At 53.8% G+C, this 13,418-nt stretch overlaps 1 protein-coding gene across 8 annotated transcripts in view; it reads right to left on the bottom strand.

The window, feature by feature from the left end:
- Positions 1–13,418, bottom strand: part of rnf220a (ring finger protein 220a) — a 164,286-nt gene that overhangs the window by 47,773 nt on the left and 103,095 nt on the right. The window lies entirely within an intron of this gene.

Here is a 13,418-nt window from a genome sequence, read left to right as displayed (position 1 = left end):
CTTCCAGTCTGTAGAAGAGTGTACTTACTTTACAACCTACTGAAAACAGCCCAACTTCCCCAGAGAGTTACCAGCCTGCATATACATTTCAAACGCACATAATTACAGATGAACATAGCGTAGCAACTATTACTCTTTATCACAATAATCGAGTCACCGTTATTGTCAGTGTTGCAGTGATTTGCGGTGATCGATGTGTTGACAGATTTGACTTTGCGGGGAGAGGGGGGGGGGAGTGAGGGGGAGCCGGGCGGAGGGGTGAAGGGCAGGATGAGATCAGACCACGGGCGGGTCGCCCCCCCGGACTTTCGGACGCGCGCGGCTTCGGGTTTCGCCACCAGAGAGCCCGCGCCCCGTCCCGCGCCTCCGGTTACCTCATTAACACTGGGGTAGGAAGAGTCCGGCCCGGTCCTGCCCCCGGCCACTGTATCGGGTTCTGTCTCCAGTTCAGCAGCGTGTAAATAACAGAGACAGAAGCGCGCACACGCAGATGTCTGCAGAGACGGCCGACCACACGCGCGAAGGGGCGGACGCCGGGAAACGAGAACCACGCCGGGGGGGGGGGGGGGGGGGGGCGGGGGGGCGCCAGACCGCATGCTTTCGAACACCTGGCTTGTTCGGTGAGGCTCTCTCAAAAAACAGACAGGCGCACGCGAACGCATGTTTGCACGCACACACCGGGACACACAAACGAGGGTGACACGCACGTGAAAGCACGTATGCACGGCATGCACACAAACATGTGTGTACACACGCACACACACGCACACACACACACACACAATATCACACGCACACTCACACACACACACACGCACGCACACACGCACACGCACACACACACACACAATATCACACGCACACTCACACACACACACACGCACGCACCACACACACACGCACACACACGCACACACACACACACAATATCACGACACATCACACGACACCACCACGCACGACACACGCACACGCACACACACAATCCACACGCACACACTACACCACACACACGACTTCCACACACACACACACGCACACACACACACGCACACACAATATCACACACAGGCCAAAAATAGACGGCACAGAAATGGCAGCAGAGAGCAGGCTTCCAGAGCTAAAAGCTTCCCCTGGTAAAAATAAAGCCGGACTGTGACTCATGGGGCAGACTTCCTGGCCTACTCCGCTGTCTCTCCAGTGTTTGGGTCCTGACTGGAAGCTCTATTAATACGCCCGCGGACAATGGGCCCGCTGGCCAACAGGATGTCCTGAATGGACGGGCCATCGTCACGACGACCAGGGGGCTGCAGCTGCCAGGCACATCTTCTCCCTTCATGAAAGGCAGGACTGTGGCAGACACATGTATGCGCACACGCACGCGCACGCACACACACACGCGAATACACACACACACATGTATGCACACACACAAGCACACACACACGCAAGTCACCAGCTTTGTGTTCCCCCTCAATCCTTCACTGGTCAGACCTCCATCTCCGTGTAAGGATGCTATTATTCAACCATGTTTTCAACACGTACACTGCTGATGGGCACAGAAACACAGGTCGTTACCATGAACACTAACAGGCATCGCATTTTCTGCTTTACACTCAGGCACAAGACAGGGCAACCTCGCAGTCAAGACACTGATGTCATGTGGGCCTTACACGGTAAAACGTTCAGTGTTAACACTGATAGAGTACACATGATACAATCTGTGTTGGGCCTTAACACTGTAAGCATTTTGCCCGTGCGGCGTTCTTCGCGGGCAGGGCTCCCCGGTGCGTGAGGACCCGAGCGTGGCTGATCGGGGTTCGAAGCCCCCCGCGCGGGCGTCCAGGGTATTCGCCTTTCGATAAATCCCCGGGCCGCCGCGCGGCTGTGTCCTTGACTTGGAGGGCAGGGCGGTGCTCGGCCGCTGATGCGCCTATAATTTGAGCGCGTGACAGATCGGCCCCTCCACTCCCAAACAAACACACATAAACACACACACTCGCGCGTGCCGAGGGACCCCCCGGGGGGGCACAAATCTCGCCTGGATATTGGCCTGTCAGAAGTATTTCCTGCAAGAGCACAGATTCATCATTAAGAAGCTGGCGGGGTCAATGTTAGCATACACCTCCCCAACCCAACCGCCCCCCCCCCCCAACCCTTCTTCTCTAACTCTATCTCTCTGCTCCTCTGCCCCCCCCCCCCACCCGTCCTCCTCCACCCCCCCCCCCCTCCCTGCCGGCCAGACGTGCCGACGCATACCCAACTCCCATTCCCCACCACCGCCACTTAACCGCCCCACACTCTGGACACTTTAAGTGACTTTGAGAAATGGGTAATCGATTACAATCCTGTGCGTCTCCACCTCTCTCTCTCTCTCTCCCTCTCCCTCTCCCCCTCTCTCTTTTCCTTTCCTCTCTCGCTCCATCTCTCTACTTCTTTTCTTATTTTTCTCTCTCCTCCTCTCTTTCTCGGCCCATTTCTTTTTTTCTTCGTCTTCCTCCCTCGCTTTCGCTCGCCCTGTCCTTTCATTTTAGCTCCCTCCATCTTTCTTCCTCTTTCTCTCCCTCTCCCTTTCGGCTACGGTGCGCCTTTTCTTTTCTTTCTCTCTCGCTCCCCCGCTCCGGTCGGCCCGGCAGCGGTCAGCTTTATTACCCTGACAAGATAATTCCCGCCGTGCCGAGGCAATCAGCGTCCGCGAGATTAAACAAAGAGATCCAATGTGTGTGCGTGTGTGTGTGTGCGTGTGTGTGCGTGTGCGTGTGTGTGTGTGTGGGGGGGGGGGGGAGCCAATCACTTTCCTCTGGTGGTCAGGAGCCCTGTTTTAAGCTCTGTCTCCTCACCGAAGAGCACCAGGCACAGAATAATAGAGATGACCAGACCGATTTCCTCAAACGATGCTAACGGCTAAATATGTATCTCTCGCTGGTTTTGGTCGGTGGCGCGGCGGCTAAACTCGTTAGCACGGCAGCTAAGCTCGTTAGCGCAGCTGCTGTGGCTCCTGTCAGGGCGGCCCGGGCAGGCGTGGCGTTAGCGGTTAGCGGTAGCCGGTGCGCGCGCTGGGCTCCTGTGTACCCGCGCCAACAGCCGTCAGCCAGCGGGACGAGGCACCCGTTTGATTCAGAAGTACACAATCAATGGGCTCGGTAATCAGGTCCTAATCGCTCCATCGGGTGCCTGTCGTCCTGAGACCTCCGCGCTGTCACCTCCGGACCGCACACACCCGCACCTCCTCAGCACAAAGAGCCGCTCACCTTCAGAGCTGTCCCTGAGCCACACTCAACACGAGCACACACACATGTACACACACGCGCATACACACACACACATACACACACGCACACACAAACACACACATATACACGCACATACACACATACACAAGCACACACACTCACACACACACACACACATACAGGCACACACATACACCCAGTCACACTCATTCACATGCACACACACGCACATGTGACTATTTGGTCATTCAAACACGCACACACTCATGCACATTCACACACAATCACTCAGAAACACGCACACGCAACCACAGGCGCGAACACACTAATTCGCATGCAAACACACACACAGACCCACTCACACAAAGCCTGCACATCACTGTCTGCCGCAGCACAGGGATGATTACTAATGAATACACTGCCAAATGTATCGACTGTCTCTTTATTGGTAAGTAATTGGCTGACAGTGTAGCTGTGAGCACTAATAAAGGGGTGTGGTGTTGTGTTGATTTGGGGGTGGGGTGGGGGGTGTCAAGGTCGGCCACAGTCATATACCCGTCTCCTAGACACATGATGAATGGACCCGCATTGACCAGGTCACGGGACAGGTGCGTTTAAACTACATTTCCCAGAGACGCATTTGTTTAGATGCCCATTCGAAGATCTTATGAACACACCTGTTATTAATCATGGAAACAGCATAATATACTGCAGGTGAATCGTGAGATGAATGCAGTGAGTAATTAAAGTGCAATTTGTGTTTTCTTACACCTTTGACCTGTTCTATAATCCCCAAAGGCCTGTTGGAACAATTTAAAATGTAATTATCATCTAAGAATATATGCTTATTTTTCACGGTAATAATATGATTTATCTTTGACCACAGCTTAATTCTGTGATGTGCTCTTATTAAGTGTAGAGAATTTTAAAATGATGCATGACCTCGGTGGACTGACTAAGTTATACATGTGCAGTCTTTAAAGGATATGGATGCCTTACTGCACAATATGATTTACATGACAGATTACACTGTAACCAATTAGACTAATTTTAAATATTGAGGCTCAAGGATTGTGTATGCGTGTGTGTGCATTTTTCATTTTTTTTGCGTGTGTGTGTGTGTGTTGGCAATTTTATGTGTGAGTGTGAGTGTAGGTGTGTGTTTGACTGTGAGAGTGTATGTGGGGGGGAGTACTGGAATGCGTGTCTGTGTGTTTGTCAATGCCAGTGCAAGTGTTTGAGTTTGTGTGAGCATGTGTGTGTGTGTGCATGAGTGCGTGCATGTGTGTGAGAGAGAGTTTATGCGCTAACACATCTGTGTTCGTGTGTGTGTCTATGTGTGTGCGCGCGTGCGTATGTATGTGCGTGTGTGTGTGTGCGCGCGTGCGTGTGTGTATGTATGTCCGTGTGTGTGAGTTTATGTGCTAGTGTGCGTGTGTGTGTGAGTATATGTGTATGTGTGTGCGTGTGTGTGTGTGTGAGTTTTTCTAAAAAAAATGTATAAAAATGAAAAATGCACTTGGTTGCCTGGTTTAAATTAATGGGACGTGGTAGTGACAACCTGTAGTAGTGTGACAACCTGCCACAGCTTTTAAACTACTGTAAACTACTATATATATAATCACATTCTTGTGAGATTAGTTGTAATACACATTTAACAGCTCACTTGGAATGTCTTTGTCAGACATACATGGATCCTTTCTAATATTCTGTGAACTAGTGTACTGATGGTCAGCTCACATGGACTGAAATGTTTCCACAATGACACTTATTATTATTACTACTTCCTGCAGCAAACCCAATGTGGAAATGTTTTTAAGCAGCATTTTAACGTAGCGGCGTATGAACGCTACGCCACGTTTCCACGGATCAACCGCTCGCCAGAACGGACAGCTTTTCCCATTTCCCACAAAGCCCCGCCGCTGTTTACTCTGACTCTGTGTAGAATCCGTAATGTGTGCGGCCTCTTCCACTTCCCGAAATGGAAATATTAGGACAGTGTGGAGAGTGTTTGGGCCAGCCCCCGCTCCTACAGCACTAATTACAGATTTGTGAAGATGAGTGAGGGAGGGGTGTCCAAGCATTACTCTCTATCTCTTTCTCCCTCTCTTTCTCCCTGTCTCTCTGTCTCTCTTTATCTCTTTCTCCCTCTCTCTCTCTCTCTGTCTCTGTCTCTGTCTCTGTCTCTTATGTGAAACCATTTCATGACTTGTCTTGTTTATGTTTTGTCTTGCTTGTTTTCTTGAGATTTGTTTAGTTTTTGCTTGGCTGGGTTTCTATGTCATGCCCTGACACTAGTTAAAAAAAAGGGAGTTGTTAAAATTCACAAATTCTCTTGCTCTCTCTAACCCTCCCTCTCTCTCTTCTCTCTCCCTTCCTTCCTCCCTCACTCTCCCCCTCACCCTCTCCCTCCCCCTCTCTCTCTCCCCCTCTCCCCTTCTCTCTCCCTCCCTCCCTCTCTCTGTCTTTCTCCCCCTCTCTCTTTCTCTCTGTCTCTCTCCCCCTCCCTCGCTCTCCCTCTCTTTCTCCTCTCTCCCACCCTCTCTCTCTTTCTCTCTCTCTTTCACTCTCTGTCTCTCCCCCCTCTCCCTCCCTCTCTCTCCCCTCTCTCTCTCTTTCTCCCTCCCTCTCCCTCTCCCTCTCCCTCCCTCTCTCAGGTCTGACGGCCCTTCACGCCGGGCCAGCGCCGGGCCCTCATGCCGAGGCGGCGGGCCGATCCTGTCCCTAATGGGCGCCGCGCTGGCGTGATGGGCGGCCCGGCGGCGGCGGCGGCGGCGGCAGCGGCTCGGGCCGCGCCTGTCTGGAGGAGGAGAGGCAGCTGGACGCGCCGGCGGTGACAGGCCCGTCATTAGCCGCCGGGACGAGGTGCCGCCCGGCCCACTGATGAAAAACAATCCGCCGGGCCCATCTGTCAGCGCGCGGACGCGTGACAGGACACACCGAGGGGGGGGGGGGGGTGTGGGCGTGAGAGAGAGAGGCTGAGAGGGAGAGAGAGAGAGAGAGGCTGAGAGGGAGAGAGAGAGAGAGAGAGAGAGAGGGAGAGAGAGAAGAGAGGCTGAGAGGGAAAGAGAGAGAGAGAGAGAGGCTGAGAGAGAGAGAGAGAGAGAGAGAGAGGAGAGAGAAGAGAGAGAGAGAGAGAGACAGAGAGAGAGGCGAGAGAGAGAGAGAGAGAAGAAGAGGAGAGAGAGACTGAGAGAGGAGAGAGAGAGAGAGAGAGACTGAGCAGGAGACAGAGAAACTTAGCAGGAGAGAGAGAGGAGCAGAACTGAGCAGGAGGAGAGAGAGGAACGAGCGAGAGAGGACTGAGCAGGAAGGAGAGAGAGAGAGAAACTGAGCAGGAAGGAGAGAGAGAGAGACTGAGCGGGAGAGAGGGAGAAAGAGACGGTGGAGGCTAGTGTCAGTGTGTTTGACTGCGCGTGTTTTGATGTTTATATAGGTGTCTTCTCGCATACCGCAGACAGAATATGTCACATTTTGTTTCCCAAAAAACTGCATCCTCCTACTTCTCCATGACAGACACACACACAGGCACACACACACACACACACACACACTCACATGGGGGAGTGGGGGGGGGCAGTCATTAGACAGCCCGGTCAGACAGCACTCAGGAGTCTGGGAGTAGCTCATAATGCCCTCACACCCTCTCTCCACACACCTGTCTCTGCGCTCCCTCACATCTCCCCCTGACACCGAGTCGTGTCCCCCCCCCCCCCGTCCCCCCCGTCCCCCCGTCCCGTCCCGTCCCGAGCCTAAGCATTTCGGCTCACTTTTAATGACTTGTTTTCCCCTTTGAGGAGGCGCGTGCGGGGGCTGTTTTTGGGGGGGCGCCTGACGGGCCCTGACAGCGCCTCGCCGCTGAGCTCCAGCACCGCCGCGGCGTGACAGGACGACTGCGCGGGACTTTGGCGCGGCGCGGGCGGACACTCGCGCGCGAGAGAGGAGACAAAACCGCCACTTCGCCAACTTTTCTCATCTCCATTTTTTCCTCCCCTCCTTCCTTCCATTCCTTCCTTCCTTCCTCCCTCACTCACTACCGGCCCCCCGGAGCCGGGGCGAGCGGCTTTACTTTCCCTTCCGGAAAAAAAAAGAGAGAGAGGGAAGCAAAACAAACAAACAGACAAACGAACGAACGAACGAACGAACGCGAGAGCGTTTGGACCGCCCGTTTCCACGGCTCTGTCATCGTGTGCCGCGATTCGGCTGCCTGCACGGTCTGAGCGCCCCCTCCTGACGTGACGGGGCGTGGCGTACCGTTGCCCGGGCCTAGTGCTCTCTCTCCCTCTCTCTCTCTCTCTCTCTCTCTCTCTCTCTCTCTCTCTCTCTCTCTCTCTCTTCTCTCTCCTCTCTCTCTCTCTCTCTCTCTCTCTCTCTCTCTCTCTCTCTCTCTCTCTCTCTCTCTCTCTGCGGGCGGCCCATCAATCAGGCCCGACGGAGCACCTGGTGCTGGGGGGGGCTGGGGGGGTAATGCCTTTCCTATAGACCGCCCCATTGTGTGCGCGTGCGGCGCTGGAGTCCACGCGCTCGCACCCGAGCCCGTCTCCCCCGGAGCGAATCAGCCAAATCCAGACGGCCCGCCATTACTCTGGACTTCAGAGACAGAGTCGCCATGATAGGCCCCCCGCCCCCCCCCCCCTTTATCTGTACACATGGATTTACTTCCTCTCTCCCTCTCTGCCTCTCACTCACTCACTCTCTCTCTCTCTCCACCTGTTTGTTGTCTACTGTTCCCTTTTTACCTCCATCACCTGTCTCTCTCTCTCTCTCTTTCTCTCTCTGTCTCACTCTGCTCTCTCTCTCATATCATCACTGGCCTCTGCCTCCCCTCGTTCTTTTATTCCTCTCCTCCTGCACAGTATTCCCTTGTTCCCTTCGTCCCTTCCATTGCAGGTCTTACCCCCTCCCTCTACCTCTCTTCTTTCCTTTATTTCTTCTTCCTCTCTCTCTGTCTAACCCCTCCGCTGTCTTTCTCTCCATCTCTGCCTTCTCGCCTGTTACATACTCCCCCCTCTACCTCTCACTTTTCCACTCTCTCCTTCTTTTTCTTTCTGCATTTCTCTTTTTCTGTCCCCACCACCTCTCTCTCTCTCTCCTTCTTCCTTCTCAATTGATTTGAAATTGAAATCGAAATTGAAATTTCTCTCTCCCCCTGCGATCACCCCCTTGCTCTCCCTCTCTCTCTCTCTCTCTCTCTCTCTCCCTCTCTCCCTCCCTCCCTCTCTCTCTCTCTCCCTCTCTCCCTCCCGTCCTCTCTCTCTCCCTCTCTCTTTCTCTCTCCTCCTCTCTCTCTCCCTTGCTCCCCCTCTCTCTCTCTCTCCCTCTCCCTCCCTCCCTCCCTCTCTCTTTCTCTCTCACCCTCCCTCCCTCCCTCTCTCTCCCTCTCTCTCTCTCCCTCCCTCTCTCTCTCTCCCTCCCTCCCGTCCTCTCTTCTCTCCTCTCTCTTTCTCTCTCTCTCCCTCTCTCCTCTCCCTTGCTCTCCTCTCTCTCTCCTCTCCCTCTCCCTCTCTCTCTCTCTTCTCTTCTCTCTCTTCCCTCCCTCCCTCCTCTCTCTCTCTCCTCTCTCCCTCCCTCCCTCCCTCTCCTCTCTCTCTCTCTCCCTCTCCCTGTGGCTCTCTCTCCCTCCCTCTCTCTCTCCCTCTCTCCCTCCCTCCCTCCCTCTCTCCCTCTCTTTCTCCCTCCCTCTCTCTCTCTCTCTCTCTCTCTCCCTCCTCTCTCCTCCCTCCTCTCTCTCTCCTCTCTCTCCCTCCCTCTCTCTCCTCCTCCCTCCCCCTCTTCTCTCTCTCTCTCTCTCCCTCTCTCCCCGGAGGCTGTGACTGATGGGATACAGAGAGAGAGATAAATCCGGAGGACTGAGGGGGACCGTGCGTTCGCTGCTTGTCAGCGCGTTAAAGATGATTAATGCGGGAAGCCCCCTCGCCCCGGACCCCTCCGAGCTGCGAGGGGGCGGGTGCGGCGCGGGGGGGGGGGGGGGGTCCGTTTAATCTGCAGGAGCACGGGGACGGGGACGGGGGAAAAGGCGATAACGAGGAAATAGGACTGACACAACTTTTTAGTGCGGAGATCCTTCACCAAAATGCCAAGAGGTGAGGGAAGCGATGGTGGGGGGATGAGGAAGGGTGGGGGGGGTGGGGGTGGGTGCGTCCCTGACAGCCCTACCCCAGCGAGCAGCCCCCTTCTCCCCTAATGCGCCCAGATGGATCGTTTTATTTCTCCGCCCCCCCCCCCCCGATCCGCAATCTCTCCTTTTAATCTGGCCTTCAGTTCCTTTTATTAAGGCACACCCACTCAACTACCGGGCCCGGCCTGACACGTGTTACCACAACTAATAATGAGAGTAACGACCGCCGCGCCGCCATCCTGTTTCTGAAATGAGTTTGATCTACTCTGGCGTGCTCAGGAAAAATAAATCGCCACGCCGACGACGCACGGCCAAGGAGGGAGAGTCACACTCACTCAGAGCCCAGCGCTCTCAAAGGGGCGGTGACACTACTTTAAAAATGAGGGTAAGAAAAAAAAAAACCCAGGACACTTTGTTAGCGATATTTATGAGAGCTTACGCACTACGTCCCTTTCTGTAAACAAAGTCACCCTGCCTCTTATTCAGAATGCAGTGTGACTTCTGCTGCGAACACTGGATCGGTAAATGTGTTCAGGCGACGTAGTGAGAAGATGTGTTTGAAATACAAAAACAATTATTTTTTTGCATTTCAGAAACAGACAGAGATTCCACATTAACTGAGTAATGATAGAGAGACAAAGAGAGGAAAAAGAACGATAGGTATAGATGGGTTTGAGAGAAGGAAAACGCCCAATAATAATATACATGCATACTGTATACACACATGCACACATCCACACAAAGTTTCAGCCTCAGTATTAAATTGAGTCTAATTGGTCGCACATCCGTCATGGAAATCACATTACAAAATAATGCATCCACATCCTTTAAAGACACGCAAGCTGTCGTGTGCACGCAACACGCCATCTGTACACAGATGTTTCCGGCATGTGGCGGCGACGTTCCAACACTGACAAAACACTCCGGTAACATTTTGAGAACGTTTAGTGCTAGATGGGTTGTACGGAGGGTGCAAAAGCCATCAGTGCCAGTTTGGCAGGGGTGTGCAGGGCAATGTGTGACAGCTCTGGGCTGAAACTGACACTCACATATAGTTTTATAAGGCACTCTTAAACCCCCCCCCCCCCCCCAGAATGTTTCTTTTCACCGCTGGCAACAGGCCACCGGCAACTCCAGCAGGGGCTGTAAGCTGTCTGTCTCCAAATTCTATTACCCCCTCAACAGCAGCGCTGTACGCGGGGTAATTCAAACAACATGCCCCTGGTCGTTCCAACCGCTTCCAACTGCCTGCTGCACCTACCAGATCTTATATCTGTGTCCCCGTCAACACACACGCACGCTGCTGAGTCCTGTCACATGACCCTATTCTAACGGGTGTCCGTAACTGTGTGAGGTCCAATTAACAATGTATATTATTATTTTTAACGGGCTGCAGCTGTAGGATGCGCTGTACGAGGTGTGGTGTGTGTCATCGCTCGTCGCTGAAGATGTTGATCTTGTTGAGTCCGACGGTGAGCCGGCTAAACTAGCAGGACGACGGCTCTGTTTCCACATCTCGGTAATGCACGTGCGTGCTGCGCCTTTCCAGGGGCTGCTTCTACAGTGGAACAGGAAGGAGCGGCGGGTCTGCGGGAATGAGATCTGCGGTGCCCACTTAGCGTACTGGCGCGAGAACAAAGCCGAGGCTAATAAACTACAGCGCGGCCCTGGATGCCTTTTCACTTTAAACAAAAAAAACAGCAGCAGCAGCAGCAGCAGCAGTAGCACTGCAGCTCTGCTGTGAGAGGAGCAATTATGGCGGCGCTTTGGGTCCCTGTGGGCTTCATCTGTGAGCTCAGTCAAGTGGCCCGCTGCTACACGGGAACCAGCTGCGCCCTGTAGACCTGCCTGCTACCAGACCCGTGTGTGTGTGTGTGTGTGTGTGTGTGTGTGAGAGTGTGTGTGTGTGTGTGTATGTGTGTGTGTGAGGTGGAGTAGCTGCTTTCACACATTCATGCATACAGATGATTGACAGCCCCACAAAGGTACCCGGTATTTGGCTACAGTTAAATCTATTACAGGGACTGAGACACGGGGCTACTAGATATAAAATGGCTACCATCAGACCGGTATGAAGCTGCTATCCTCAACACCCCAGAAGAGTATCTCCACCACTGCGCCTGTAAAATATCCCAGGGTAACCAGTTGGATCAGGAATAACTGTAAAATATCCCAGGGTAACCAGTTGGATCAGCAATAACTGTAAAATATCCCAGGGTAACCTGTTGGATCAGGAATAACTGTAAAATATCTGAGGGTAACCAGATGGATCAGGAATAACTTAATGGAAGATCTCTCTGGGAACAGCGGAAAGCTCTCTCACACACAGCACAGTGAATCTTCACAGGTTCCTGGGTAATAGCTAACTGGCACCAGTTCAGAAAAGAAATCATTGACTTTTTTTTTTCTTCTTTCATTCCTTCTGCCGACGTTCCCCCCCCCCACCCCCCCCGTGCCTGGGAAGCATCGGAAAGCGCTCCCCTGGATCAATTAGCATCAATTACAGGCTGACTTCATTTAATCGCGGCGCAGATGAATCTGTCACTTTTAGTTCTGAATTAATGGGGGCCCTTGAACTTTCCTTTGGCAGGGAGAGTTGATCATTTCCCTACTGCAAAGAAACCCGGAGTGCTGGAAAAGTTCCGGGGAGAGGCTCAAATATTCTCGGGGGGGGAGAGGGGGGGAGGGGGGACAGGTGGGAGAAGGGGAAGTTGGGCCGGGGGGAAGGGGGGTGTACTGTGGGCCGCGTGGAAAGAAGTGAACGAAAACTAGGTACGCAGCACCAGTAAAACAGAACGGGGGGTGGGGGGAGGTGACGGGTTCAGAGACAGGGCACGGGGTGTCATACGCAGACTATTTCTTCACAGACGTGCTGTTTAAATGGCTGCAGAATTGAATTGTGCTGGGGGGCACCTCTACGAACGCATGGCTGGGGACGCATTATGAGAGCCGAGGTTTTGGGCTTCAAAGCATTCCAGGGTTGCGACGGCGGCAGCGTGCGGAGTACGAGGCCATCGGCCTCAGCGCCAGCGCGCCCGTGCTGAAACACACGCGGGCGAATCGTCCTTTCGTGTGACAGAGCGACTGCTCCAGAAAAGGCTCTTCTGCGCCTTTTTTTACAGGGTTTAATAACACGCATGGCGATGTGATACATGGACAGTGAAGTGCACAGGACCGTCGGGGAAGTCTCGCTTTCAACCGTCGCGTCGCGCGCGATCGCGGGCAGGAGCGGGCGAAACAGCGCCCGGGCGAGCTTCCCGTGCCCTTGACGGGGCGATGGCGCTCTCCTTGCCCGCCCTTTAGCATTCGTTCCCTTTTTTCCCTTCTTTTTTTTTTTTTTAAGCGGGGCCCACGCCGAATCCTAAATGAATTTCCCCGACATGCCTCAAGTGTTCACACTCGCGCGGCCGCCCCTCTCCCCAATCCCCCGCCCCCCCGCCCCCCCGTCCCCCCCGTCCCCCCCGTCCCCGTCCCTGCAACACGCCAACGTCAGTAAACAAGGAAATCTCTCAGCCGAAACTGAATTTATAACCGCATTACCGCGCCTGATAACGTCTTCAAATAAGGCGGCGATAAAAGGAATTTGATTTGATTCTTGGGCGTTTTTTTCCCCTCCCCTCCCTTTTCGACACCCTCCTTCTTCCTTTTGGCTGTGTCCCCCCCCATCATCTCCCTAGACCCCCCCCAACCCCTCCTCCCTAGCGCACAAACCCCACCCCCCCAATACAAAACCACCTCATGTGCACATACAGATTAACACACCCCCCCCCACTGTCACTGTTCTTTCTCTAGCTTCCTGATGACCCTAAATCAAGACGGAGAAGATTCCCAAAATGGCCGTCCCCATAATGGGACGCGTCTGCACTTAATAAAATAAAAGCGGAAGACTTAAGCGAGCGGGTTGCCCGCTGATTTGTCCTGTTTTATGTGAAAGGTGATCTAAATGGACTGGAACCTCACCCGCGCCGTCCGTTGCGGGGTGTGGGGGGGGGGTGGGGGTGGGGGTTGGGAGGAGCCAGGGGGCGGGGCTTCTCCGCTCATCCAGAGGGCGTTTGACGGGAGCGGCG

Source organism: Anguilla rostrata, chromosome 6, assembly GCF_018555375.3.
Source record: "Anguilla rostrata isolate EN2019 chromosome 6, ASM1855537v3, whole genome shotgun sequence".
Lineage (NCBI taxonomy): Eukaryota > Metazoa > Chordata > Actinopteri > Anguilliformes > Anguillidae > Anguilla > Anguilla rostrata.
Note: the sequence above shows the minus strand (reverse complement) of the source record. Positions and strands in the feature narration are given on the sequence as shown.